We start from the raw sequence: 14,215 nt of genomic DNA, 5'->3' as shown, positions 1-14,215 counted from the left end.
AAATTCTCCAGGACGGGGCGGGTTAAACATACCCAGTAGTGGTTTATGATCGGTGAATAAGTGTATTTCGTAACCATATACCAAATCTCAAAACTTTTGTAATGCAAAAACCACTGCAAGTGCCTCTAAGTCTGTAGTGCAATAATTTTTCTCTGCATCTTTTGTTTGTTTGCTGGCAAATGCAATTGGTTGATTCTTTCCTCTTTTATCTTCCTGCATCAGTACAGCCCCTAATCCTTTAACTGATGCGTCTGTACAAAAAAGAAATGATTTTGTGTAATCTGGATATGCTAAACAAGGTGCATTTGTTAGTTTAATTTATAGATTGTTAAATGCCCTTTTTTGTTCTTCTTCCCATTAGAATATAGCATCTTTTTTGAGTAGTTGGAATAGAGGAAAGGCTATATGAGAGAATTGTGGTACGAATGACCTATAGTACCCAGCTAGACCTAAAAATTGTCTAACTTCGTCAGTCGTAGTGGGTTCAGGAAAATCTCTCACTGCCTTTATTTTGTCATCAGTGGTCTGAATACCATTAGAACTTAATTTGTGGCCTAAGAAATTTATTTCCTTAAAGCAAAATTTGCATTTAGAAAGCTTAATTTTTAAACCAGCATCACTAAGGTTTTGTAAGAGTAAGTCTAATTTCTTGAGATGATCCGTAATATTCTTCGTTGCGATTATAATATCGTCAAGATAAACAAATATTCCTTGTCCTAAATTTATGGACAATACGTAATTTATAAGATGCTGGAATGTGCCTGGGGCTGTCCTCAGTCCCATCAGCATCCTTGTATATTGGTAGTGGCCTCTATTTGTGGAAAAGGCAGTGTATTTATGTGACTCCTCTGCAACCAGTATTTTATAATAGCCATTTAGTAGATCGATTGTTGAGAATATATTATTCTCCGGTCCAATATTCTGTAGAACTTCTGTCACGAGTCGGCTAGTGACATTGGCTTTTGTGGGAAACCGCGAACTCTAGTGGAATCCCAGTTTATCGTTCAGTTAACCGCTCATTCAGTCGGGAGTCTTTTCAAATCAATTTTTCACTGTTATAAGCGATCGTCTTTTTGTGAGACATTAGCGTTTCCGCTGAGCGATTTGTTTTGGGCGTGTTTCACTCATTCTAGCCATTAGAAATGCGGCCACAGTGCTCCCTTCTTTCCCACTATAGTAGTACTCGCGTAAATTTGCGCCTGTGGTGTGGCCCGCACCTGTGTACAGTGTTGCCACATTTTCTATACCGTTATCTCTCTCTCTCTCTCTCTCTCTCTCTCTCTCTCCTGGCGGAAGATGTGAGCCACCCTGAGTACTTTTGATTCTATTATAAGTTATTTATAATTGCGGTTTCATTTGTTAATTTGGTTTTGTTATATTTAGTGATATTTATCATTTTTTGTATACGGCGACAGATGACCTGTTGTTGCAGTACCATGATTGATTTTCATTCATTCATTCTCTCCCCTTCCTCCATCTCTCTCTCAGCCTGACAGTGCCTCCACCACCACCACCCCCCGTCATACCGACAATGAATTCAACCTTGCCCCTCTCCTGCCTGCCTCTCTCTCTCTCTCTCTCTCTCTTTTATTGCAAGAGACATTTTGGATATTTTCTTTTACATAATATTGTATATATTGTAAATTTGACATCATTTCCACACCACCCTTGAGGTCAAGGCCACCGACTGGGTGTGGAAGTGTTGCCGCTCGCAAGTGAATAATGTTTTTTTTTACTTCGGTATTGGCATATGCCTACTATTTTGTCCTACATATTATCTTATGATTATAAATGTGATTATTCCTTGCTCTTAAAATTACGGTAAAAGCCAGTAAATGCGAGCATTTTTCCCTAGCAACACCTGTACAAGCTATGCTTGGGTCTATGGAGGGGTAGTACTTTACCTTAGGCCAGACTGGGTGTGTCAGTGTTGCCACTCACAAGAATTATATGAATTATTTCTTTAACTTTGGATATTGGCATATTTCTTCTTTTTTTCAGGCTCATTATCTTATAAACATAACTGTGATATTATTACCCACCCTAAATCTATGCTAAAAACTATTAAAAGTGACTACAATTTCTTTTAGCAACACTGTACAATATGTATGCCATGTTTCTGTGTTACTGTATAATTATTTTATGCATAATAAGATTAATGTTGATTCATCCATCAAAATACACAAGTGTAAGTTTTATTCATCTGAATTTATCGTATTTGTGATGCCTTGTACATAAATAGCTTCCGTTTCAAATCACAAGGTGGGCAAACGTGGCACCATTGTACACAGGTGCGTGCCACACCACAGGCGCAAATTAACGTGAGTCCTACTATAGTTAGCCAGTCGAGGTTTGAGCGTCATGAAACCAGGTTGGGCCAGAGCATAGTGCCGCCGTTCCTGATTTCCACATAGTGTGATAGGCGAGAGACTTAAGCGAGTGCAGTGTCCTTCCAGTAACGATGCCCAGTCATCTGCTTAGTCCACTCTTTGACCAGTATTTCTTTTCGTTTTCCTAGACTTAAGAGTTTAGTTACGGTGCTGTTCCCTCCCATGATGGCCGGGTGCGCCGCATGTTGTTTTCCTAGGTTTAAGAGTCTAGCTTTTGAGTGAGTGAGTGAGTGCGATCTCCTTATTTTGACTTCATTTTGAAATGTTAAATTTATTCCTTTGTAATCAATAAATTAATAAATTTAACAGTTCTTTTTCTTTGAGCTTAATGTAATGTAAACTCGTGTTTCATTTCTCCATAATTAACCCGCCCCATCCCGACTTTTTTGGACCTTTTTTTTTTTTGGCTCAAACATCCGCTTTTGGTGAGAAACATCGAAAATTCATAGAGAAATCGCTCACCTGAGGTTTAAAAAACTCGTTTTAGAAACGAGTACTTCCTTACCTGACTGGGGGTTTCTAACAGGCTGGCACCAAAGAAAACGAGTTCTATGGGAGGGTAACTATTTTATCCACTCATAAACAGTATTTATATATTTACTTGGTACGAATTTATATGTAGTACAAGAGTATATTGGTTTTCAAACAGTAATATAGGCATTATAAGCATTGTTTCACTCACTAACTCATCACCATTCCTGACCTTTTTTTTCCCACATTACCTGATCATCATTTCTGACTGTTTCTTCCTCTATGCTATGTAAACTTTGTCCTCCACATTGTCATCGATTAGGGAATCACTCTCGCCCTGAATGTCTTTATTGGCCAGGTCACTGGTAACAGGTGAATTGCCGAGACAATGGCTTGCGGGGGGGGGGGGAGGTTATGCGGTGTAAGGCATTGTTCCTGCTTGGCATCTTGTAGAGGAATAGAGGAAGGTGTCCCGTGTATACGTGCCAAAAATCACTCGCGAAATCACTCGCGATAATTGAAAATTGTGCAAATTAGGGACCTTGCAATGTTGCCGCGTTAATTCATGTCGCTGGGACGGCGTGGGTTAAGCTTATTTCCCTTATAGCTCCTAGCTTGCATAAACGCTTTGCTATTCATAACTGGTACTTGGGCCAGGCTTGTTGTATTAAGCTTAAAATCCGTTGTGCCTTCTAGGAGTTGACGCATCAGCAAGAACCTGATATCATTAATAGTATTAGTTATTTATTGTCAGGGGTGAAGTCACTTTCTCCAGAGGCTAACAGTACTAATAGACAGCAGTTGTGAGGAATTAGTCTCTGTTGTGTGCTGTTGAGAAAGTTTACAAATTCTTGTTCTTAGAGAATCGGCGAAGCAAGCTAGGATAAAGTAATCATTGCTTGATTTAGCAAGACAATTCATTGTCTCTGCTCCTTAGAATTATTGAACATTATCATTTAATATTGCATTTATCTAAAAAAAACCGTGACAATTGGCGACCTTATTCCAGGATATTAACTCCTAGCTCTAAAGCTATTCACGAGATAATACTCACTCGTTCATACTTAGGTATTTATCATTAAAGTCTATAGGCACTACCTTACTGGTGATTATTAATTCATTTTTATTAATTTACATAATAGTTTTGACAGTCAGTTGTTTGTTTATTTTTCTTTACCAGTTTAATTAGACAAAACTGGTCACCACTAATCTGTGCCTATATTCTATATTTTTTATTACTGGCATTTCTCTATGCAAAATAAATCGCAGTCAGTACTGAGTCGCTAGTTATTTAGATTGAGCTAGCATCATGGCAGCCAGTGTCTATGTACAGGAAGCTAAAGATATGGGCCTCACTGACCCAGAAAAAATTCAAAGCTATGTCCTCTCACGGTTTAATTACGAGCAAGAATGTGAGAAAGATGCTCGTGAAGAGCGTAGAATCGAACGCGAACACAAGCGAGAACAGCGCGAATATGAGTGAGAACAGCGTGAACATGAAGAAAGACAACGCGAACTCAAGTTAGAACAAGAGCGACAACGATGCGAATACGAGCAAAGACAACATGAACTCGAGTTAGAACAAGAATGAGAACAACACGAATATGAGCGAGAACAACGTGAGAGAGAACGTCAACTCGAGTTAGAACAACGAGAGAGAGAACATGAATACGAGCGAGAACAACGAGAACACGAACATGCCGAGCGAGAAGTACGCAAAAAACACGAATATGAAATGCTGAAGCTCAAGTGAGATTCCTTGGTTTCAGACACATCTGGTGGAGTTGGTCCAAGCTCCACGAGCGTTCTCCCTCCCCATGTTATGGCGACCCCACACATCAAGCTTCCCCTATACAAAGATGGCGAGCGAATCGAGCCATACAGAGCTCGTTTTGAAGACATGGCTCAACTGTACCAGCTGGATGATGCAGCTAAGCAGCTTCAGTTTCTTAGCCTGTTTGAGGGCCCTGCCCTCGATATTCTCCACAGAATTCGTGGAGACAATCTCACGTATGAGATGATGAAGGCCGCACTCGTCAAAGCGTACAGTCTCACAGTTGACGACGCCAAGAGTCACTTCATGAGGGCGCGTTTACAGGATAAAGAGACTGCCATTCAGTTTCTTGACCGGCTTACTGCTTACTTAAATGAGTGGATGAAGAAAGATGAAACTCCTTCCATGCGTGAGGGGATAATTGACCTTATGCTGCACATGCAGCTAGGAAAGTCATGGCCTACTGAACTTATGGCTTAGCTTAAGATCTGCCAGGTAAGAGATGCCAGCCAAATGGTGAAGAAGGCTGACGCATTCTTTACTGCATACGGGTATCAAACTCGCAAGCAGCATACCTGGAACAGAAAACCTGATAAATCTGGGAAATCATCTCAGACTGAACCCCAGCAACAAGGCCATTCTCAGAATAATGGCCAAGGTCCAAAACCGCAGAGGAAGGACCAGGGGCAAAACACTCAGAAACCTGAGTGGAAGCGGTACAACAGGTACCCTAACCAGCAGCAGTATCAGCCATGCAACTGACCATCAGGACTGTCTTTTTCACCACCAGCTCAAAAGAGGCAGGAAGCGAATGCAGCCTTCATTCCTCAGCAGCAACATGGTGGTCACGTCCCTACTAGTACGGGTACTCCCCCACAGTTCACTAGTCTCACAGTGAGAGTGAACCCCCCTCCACAGATGGCCAATGCTCCATCTTCCCAGGCAGTGAGTACGACCCCTCAAGTATCTAGTTCACAAGGCACCATGTTTGCCGCATCATTTATTCAGCAGCCTCATGAGTGGCTAGCTGCTTCCTCCACAGGCCCTCCCACAGGTGACAGTGCCTTCCTTGTTCAGCCAGGGTTTGTGGGAGACATCCCTGTGAAGGTCCTGAGAGATAACGGGTCCTCAGGTTGCTCTGTCAAGCAGAGTCTAGTTCGGCCTGAGCAGTTCACAGGTCGACAGATCCATGCAAACCTTATTGATGGATCAGTGAGATTGTTCCCTGAGGCATGTATCCAGGTGGCATCTTCATGTTACACTGGTACGACAGTTGCAGTTGTCATGCCAGAACCTTTATTTGACCTAATCATAGGCAATATTCCCGGTGCCAAGCATAGTTGCACCGAAGATGATGTTACTCAGACTTCAGCTGCAGAAACACGAGCCATGACTGAGGCTCCAGACTGTGTCACCCCAGTGACCACTGAATCGCCGCAAGATCCGATGTGTAGCCAACTTGTTCAAGAACAACATTCTGACCCGACACTTGCTGCCGTGCGAAAGAAACAAAAGCGTAGAGTGATAAAGTATTCATGGGGAGGTCGAGTCAAGTTCCTTCGTAAACAAGGATGGCTCTACCATGAGTCACAAACACCCGAGGGCGAGGTTCGACTGCAGTTTGTCGTTCCCGCCAAGTACCGCGTAGCAGTGTTAGAATGGGGTCATTGTTCAGCCTCAGGAGGTCACATGGGCAAAAGGAAAACCCAGGGCCATATCCGAGCTGACTTTTTCTGGCCAGGGATGGGACGAGACATAGATAGTTTTGTGCGTTCCTGCAATATGTGTCCACGTACCGCTAATCAGGGTCATGTCCTCCCTGCGCCGTTTGTAACCACACCCGTAATCTCTGAGTCAGTTGAGAGACAGGGTAGTGGTAATGTGGGTGCAGACCTGACGTCTCGCCCGTTGGCCCACAGGACACAGTATGTCCAGGGCCTGTACATACATATGTACCGTAAGTTAAGGGGGAAGTTTGAGAACCCTGCAGAGACAGTCCGAGGCTGTGTATGAATTACCTTGTGGAACGTCTCGAGCTGTGGGCCTCTCTGAGGATTCCCAGAGAATGCACAATATCCACACGAGTGTTCACACCCATGGTGGGTGTTAAAATGTGACCTGCCCAAGATTGCGTAGCGATTCTCAGCTTCCTGTCATTAATTGTAAATGTAGAGTTAGTTAACCAGTAAACTGGGTTCCATTAGCGAATCGCAGCATTTGATGTCCTGCATAGATGCCCAGTCTTCGTTCATGACCATGTTCCTTGGTTAATTTAGCGAATCGCAGCATTTGATGTCCTGCACAAACACCCAGTCTTTTTGCTAATTAAGTTTAGGGTTTAACCATTAAACTGGGTGATGGGATGTTGTTAAGGTGCTGTTCCCTCACATGCCAGCCGGGTGCGCCGCATGTTGAACCCACACACCAGCTTCTGGGGACTGGCTGATGGGATGTTGTTACGGTGCTGTTCCCTCACATGCTGGCCGGGTGCACCGCATGTTGAACCCTCACGCCAGCTTCTGGGGACTGGCTGATGGGATGTTGTTAAGGTGCTGTTCCCTCACATGCCGGCCGGGTGCGCCGCATATTGAGCGAGGTGGATGCCAGGTTAGAGCTCCCCCTAAACTGGGTGATGGGATGTTGTTAAGGTGCTGTTCCCCCACATGCCGGCCGGGTGCGCCACATGTTGAGCGAGGTGCATGCCAGGTTAGAGCTTCCCCGCTAAGAACCCTCACGCCTACGTTTCCTGGTTAATAATGTAAATAGTGTACTTTTCGTAACATTAGTACAGATTGCTAGGAAGAGAGAGAGGAATGATACTTTTGATGCTCCACCTTGATTGTTTTCGCAGGTGCAGCTGGTGGGTGCAGCATTGCTGTGCAGATTAGCTGGTCGTCCCTGTCGCATGCTGCCGCCTCTTCTCTCCTGCCTCGTTGTCATTATTTACTATAAATTTGTATTACATGATTTTACACGTAGGTACAGTTACACCACAAATGTCACACCTACACCGTGTATTACATACATTATGCTACATAACAATTAGTTGTTAATGTAAATGTAGCGAACTTTTCGCTCAGTTTGACCTGAGTACAGGATTTTTCACTGTCGTCACGGAGTTTTTCCCTCAAGCTTGCTTCTATTAACGTAAATACGAGCTTTTTACGCTCACTGGCGACTGCGAGTTTCTCCTGTAGCAGGATAGCACACACACCAGTGTGAATCTTGTGTGACTGAGTTAGGATTTATATGTATGTATTGAAATTTTTTCCCTGGGAAAAAATTTCAACTTTTCATGGGGCGTAATGTCACGAGTTGGCTAGTGACATTGGCTTTTGTGGGAAACCGTGAACTCTAGTGGAATCCCAGTTTATGGTTCAGTTAACCGCTTATTCAGTCGGGAGTCTTTTCAAATCAATTTTTCACTGTCATAAGTGATCATCTTTGTGTGAGACATTAGCGCTTCCGCTGAGCGATTAGTTTTGGGTGTGTTTCGTTCATTCTAGCCATTAGAAATGCGGCCACAGCGCTCCCTTCTTTCCCACGAGTTAGTCAGTCGAGGTTTGAGCGCCACGAAACTAGGTTGGGCAAGAGCGTAGTGCCGCTCTTCCTGATTTCCACATAGTGTGATAGGCGAGAGACTTAACCCCTTAACCGCGGGGCATCACTTTTGTGATGCTTGGGAGCAAGGGATCATACCGCGGGGCGTCGCTTTTGTGATTCTGTGTTATTTTGAATTCACCCGGGCTTCCAAGTGGGGGCTTGTATCATCTGTCAGTACTGCCAATGTCCAACACTAGTCAGCACTCCTAATCTCATCTGTACTCCCATCCATTGTTGACAATTTAGCCATTTCTCCCCATTCTTGACTCCCCTCCCTACCCCCCCTCCATTACCCTATCCTCTCGCCTGCCCGGCCGTGCTACGCTAAGTAAATCTTCCCTGGAATTTTTCACTGATTTCATCCATTGAAATAAGCCCGATGTCCTATTCTTACACCAAATAATATATACAAGAAAGAAATAAGGTAAGTGAGAGTGCCATACACCTGGAATTGGCTAATTATCACCTGACAACACCTCACGTGCACTCGTTCGCTAATTTTCGCTGTTTTTTCCCCTTGAAATATGCCGTATAATCTATTTTCATAATAAATATACATGTAAGGAGGGAAGGGAGAAGCCTAAGTGATATTTACATTCACCTGGAACTGCCTAATTTATAATGTATTGTCTAGATTTCCTGCCAGTCATTTCAGTGCTATACATAGCTGTTTCAAGAGCTAAAATTGGTAGCACTGAATATCCTCTAAGTAGGCCTCTACCCCGGCCCTCCCTTATCAGTTTACTCTCATCTTCCGAAGTGGGGGTACGTATGTTTCTTCTTGCTGACTTCAGGGACTTTTTCACCCCCATGCAAAGGGCCCTGTGACCTTTACCCCCTACTAAACCTCGTGTGGAAAGAGGTAAAGGGCTGACAATTGATAAAAGAGTGACTACGATCTTTCTATTGAGTAAAACAGTGCAAGTGGAATTGTAAATAATGTGTAAATAATGTGTAAACAGCAAGTGAAAGTAATGAATGTAAATATACGTGAACAATGGAATATAGTTTTATAAGTTACTTCAAGTGACAGTGCATAACACAGTGTAAATAAAATAGAAATGTAAATAACGTAAATAAAATAGAGAACGTAAATAGAAATGTAAATGAGTAGTAGTATAAGAATACGAGTATTATACCCTAGGAGTAATGAAAGTGAAAGTTTCACTCTAGCATGTCTGAATACTATGAGTTATGAGAGTGAAGATGAAAGTGACATGCACTCTCAATGCTAGTATACAGGACAAGAAAGTGAATGCTATGTATTTTACTGAAAGAAATTGAATCCCTACAGTGACAATAAACTAATACTACTGAAGGAAACTTATGGATAAAGACTGTAGATATATATAAGTGTTATATAGTAATAGAAATATAAAGTGTGAGGGGTTTTATGAATAATAAATGACAGAGTACCAAGAGCGAAGTAGTGCCAGTGTGACGGTCAGATGCGCTCGTAATTTTCATTGCTTTCACAGTGGGTTTTTTTTTGGAGTATGGATCCCAAACTACTTGAAAATCATAGAGTAGTATTTATAGTGTTAATATCTGGCTGTGGTAATCATATTACGGGTTGTCGGGAAGTGTAAAGTGGAGACTTCGTTACCCAACTTCAGAGGTCTCCACAAGTCCTACGGTAACCGATGAAGGCTCAACAAACATTCCAGGAGAAAGCTGAAGGTATGTGCCATAAGCATATGTAATTTTAATATTCTAGGACTAATAACTGATTTTTGGCAAATATTTTTTGAGAGTCTGTTGGAGCGCGAATAACCCCGCGGCACACGCAAAACATCGGTAAACATGCCCGCGGTGTAGGGGTTAAGCGAGTGCAGTGTCCTTCCAGTAACGACGCCCAGTCATCTGCTTAGTCCACTCTTTGACCAGTATTTCTTTTCATTTTCCTAGACTTAAGAGTTTAGTTAAGGTGCTGTTCCCTCACCTGCCGGGCGGGTGTGCCGAATGTTGTTTTCCTAGGTTTAAGAGTCTAGCTTTTGAGTGAGTGAGTGAGTACGATCTCCTTACTTTGAATTCATTTTGAAATGTTAAATTTATTCCTTTGTAATCAATAAATTTAACAGTTCTTTTTCTTTGAGCTTAAAGTAATGTAAACTCGTGTTTCACTTCTCCATAATTAAGCTTATTTCCCTTATAGCTCCTAGCTTGCATAAACGCTTTGCTATTCATAACTGGTACTTGGGCCAGTCTTGTTGTATTAAGCTTAAAATCCATTGTGCCTTCTAGGAGTTAACGCATCAGCAAGAACCTGATATCATTAATAGTATTAGTTATTTATTGTCAGGGGTGAAGTCACTTTCTCCAGAGGCTAACAGTACTAATAAACAGCAATTGTGAGGAATTAGTCTCTGCTGTGTACTGAGAAAGTTTATAAATTCTCGTTCTTAGAGAATCGGCGAAGCAAGTCAGCATAAAGTAATCATTGCATGAGTTAGCAAGACAGTTCATTGTCCTTGCTTCTTAGAATTATTGAACATTATCATTTAATATTGCATTTATCTTAAAAACCCCGTGACAACGTCGCTTAGCAATGGCATGGGAAATTGGTCTGGGTTTGTGTGATTGTTTAGTTTACGGTAATCTACTACCACACGCATTTCTCCATTTCGTTTGGGCACGAAGAATAATGGGGCATTCCATGGGGAGACTGAAGGTTCAATAATTCCAAGTTTTAACATTTCATCGACATACTGATTTGCAAGTGTACGTTGTGAGTGTGGGATGCGGTAGGCTGGTACGAAAATTGGTGGTGTTTCTGGGTGCACATTAATCTTGTGATTAATCAGGTTAGTACACCCTAATTGTTCTCTGGGTAATGCTACGGTGTCCCTGTGTGTTTCCAGCAGGGTTAACAAATCATTTTCTTCATCAAATTCACCTGAGTGAATTAAATTCTCTTTTATTCTTTCTCTATCCGTAGATTTTATCTCACTTGTCACTCCAGCTATAACTATTTCCTTCACAGAGGCGGGACATTTTTCAGTATTAACTATGCAAGTCCCCTTTTTCAACTGAACTTCCCCATTCATGTGATTAATTATGAATATCTGAGTTTGCCCTTCGTCGTTCATCTGACATAATGCGTTTTCTATTGACAGTCCCTTTACTTTACATAATTCTTCTAAGACAAGAACAGTACTATTCCGTAATTTGCTCTTTATGGTAACTTTCATGTAGGAATTAGGTGGTATAACTAAATCATTGGTGAGATGGGAGGGAAAAACTGATAAATCAGTACTGTTATCTGGGTCACTAATTCTGGAGGATGGGGCTGGTGGTGGGAGTGGATATATACACTCATCTGTTTGTGTATGTTTGTTTAAGCTTTTAATATTACCAATTCTTTTTGGTTCTCTATTACTAATCGGTGAGGGCTCTGATGGTATTTCCTCTATGATTTCATTGTCAAAGTCTATTCCATTCATTTGTGGGAGCATAGTTATGTTCTCTGCTCTCATGGATCTTAAGCCCAGTAACATATGAGCTTTAACTGCTAAGTTTTCAACGATATAGAAAAATGCAGAGAATGGTTTTGTAGTCTCTGTGAAACTGATATTTAACCTTATCATACCTTTTACTGTATTTTTGTTTTTCCACCTACCGTATAGAAATCTCAATCAGCTTCTTCCAGAAAAGTTACTATCTTCTTATTTTTAAGAATTCTATTTTTTCTTCATGTGTTATTAAGTTCACTGGAGAGCCTGTGTCTAAAAATAAGGAAACGTTTTGATCCTCACATACAGCTGGTATCAAGATACACTCATTTCCCAACATGCCTCCTATGTGAATTTTAGACTTGCTTTTCTTTACGTTTGTTCGTTTTTTGTCATGACTCTGTCTTCCCCCGATTTGAACATAGACACAATTTTTTCTACTGTTTTGCAGTTACTGGTCCAGTGCCCTTGGTATCTGTGATGCCTACAGTAAGGACCAAATCCTTGTGTCTTTTGTTTATCCTCTTTTCTTTTGATGAAACATTCATTCCTTGTGTGTCCTGGTTTTGCACAATAATGACATAGAATGGACCTATCCCTTGACTGTGACCTAAGAGGTGACTTCCCATATGTAGTGTTGTTTATGGCGCGAGATCTGCTCGGGCTGCGCATAAACTTATGAAACTGCCTATAGCCTGGCGTCAGTGATCGAGCCCTCATCACGTTTAGTTGTTTGCTCTGCCTGCTTTCGGGTTGCAATCGATTTTGTTCTCTGTTTGGGGTCGGTGTAGATGTTTTTACAGCTGATACTGTCTCAGGTACTCTCATTCTACTAGAATGTGCGGGTGTGTCAACCACACTTACTTTACTGCACTGCATCTCTACCTCGTTCATTAAGTCTAGTAAGCACATCCCTGGGGTGTACGTGATCATCTTGGTGATCTGAAGGGTCCTATCAGGTAATTGACACAAGGCAGCTACATAACCAATGATGTCCACGACAAGGTCTGGGGACATCTTTCCATCATCTGTTATCCAATTTGAGTTTTCCAAAGTAACTAACAATGTTCTTTTGATTGTCAAGACATCAGCAGTTATTTCACTGAGCACATGGTTTGTAGTGTGCTCCCTTCTTATGTAATTCTGGAATTATACCTGGCAAGAAGTTCATACCTCCAGAAAATTTCTTCAAAAATTTAGTTTTAAAATCATTATATGTCCTAGCCTTGAGGAGCTTATCTGATCTCAATAAATTGCTTGCTGGACATCTTTCCTGGCTTATGCAAGATGAAAAAATGGCAATTTTCTCTTGTTCATCGAGTATGTGGCGCTTGATGAACATTTGTTCGCACTGACTGACCAATGAAATGACGTCAATACGATCTTTTTCTGTGCCAGAGAATTTTGGGGCAGTTTTATCTTCATGGTAAACATAAACATGAGGTGGGGAAGTTTGATCGGCGGTATTTGTTTCGTTAATCATTTTCACTGCTCTGTTAATTTAACTTGGACTTGTTTATCGTTGTGTGAGGGAATGGTGGAATAGGTTTGGCCGGAACGGTGAACTCTGTTAAGTATATTGGCATAGGTGTGCAAGTCAGCAACAAAGTCCTCATTTGCTACGTCAGAGGGGGTTTCCCACTCATCATCTGGAACTGACGTATTCGTTTCTTGATCTTTAGTTTGTGTTGAGTTTTGTACAATGGGTGTGTTGCCTTGGTGCTCTCCTAATTGTGAATCTGTTGTTGGAGCTAATTGTTTTTCATCTGGTATTAACGTGGGTGGTGGCGAAAATATCCCTGTCATTAACCTGCCCCATCCCGACGTTTTCTGGGCAGTGGTATGCCCCAGTTCCGACATTTTTGGACTTTTTTGTTTTTTTGGCTCAAACATCCGCTTTTGCTGAGAAACATCGAAAATTCATAGAGAAATCGCTCACCTGAGGTTTAAAATACTCGATCCAGGTAGGATTACCTCCCTACCTTACAGGTTTTTCTATCAGGCTTGCTGCAAAGAAAACGAGTTCTATGGGAGGATAACTATTCTACACCACTCATAAACGGTATTTATTTATTTATTTGGTACGAATTTATATGTAGTACAAGAGTATATTGGTTTTCAAATGGTATTATAGGCATTATAAACATTGTTTCACTCACTAACTCATCACCATTCCTGACCTTTTTTTGCCACATTACCTGATCATCATTTCTGACTGTTTCTTCCTCTAATGTTTGTCCTCCACATTGTCATCAGTTGGGGAATCACTCTGGCCCTGAATTTCGTACCGTGGCATGACATGGCTTTACTGGCCAGGTCACTGATAACAGGTGAATTGCTGAGAAAAGGTCATGCAGGGGGGGGAGGAGGTCATGCTGGGTAAGGCATTGTCCCTGCCTGGCATCTTGTAGAGGAAGGTGTCCCGTGTATACGTGCCAAAAATCACTCGCGAAAATTGAAAATTGTGCAAATTAGGGACCTTGCAATGTCCTTGCAATGTTGCCGTGTTAATTTATGTCTCTGGG

The sequence above is a fragment of the Coenobita brevimanus genome, chromosome 114 (assembly GCF_032717465.1).
Source record: "Coenobita brevimanus isolate Jiangsu-jjx chromosome 114, ASM3271746v2, whole genome shotgun sequence".
Taxonomy (NCBI): domain Eukaryota; kingdom Metazoa; phylum Arthropoda; class Malacostraca; order Decapoda; family Coenobitidae; genus Coenobita; species Coenobita brevimanus.
This window is presented reverse-complemented; position numbering follows the sequence as displayed.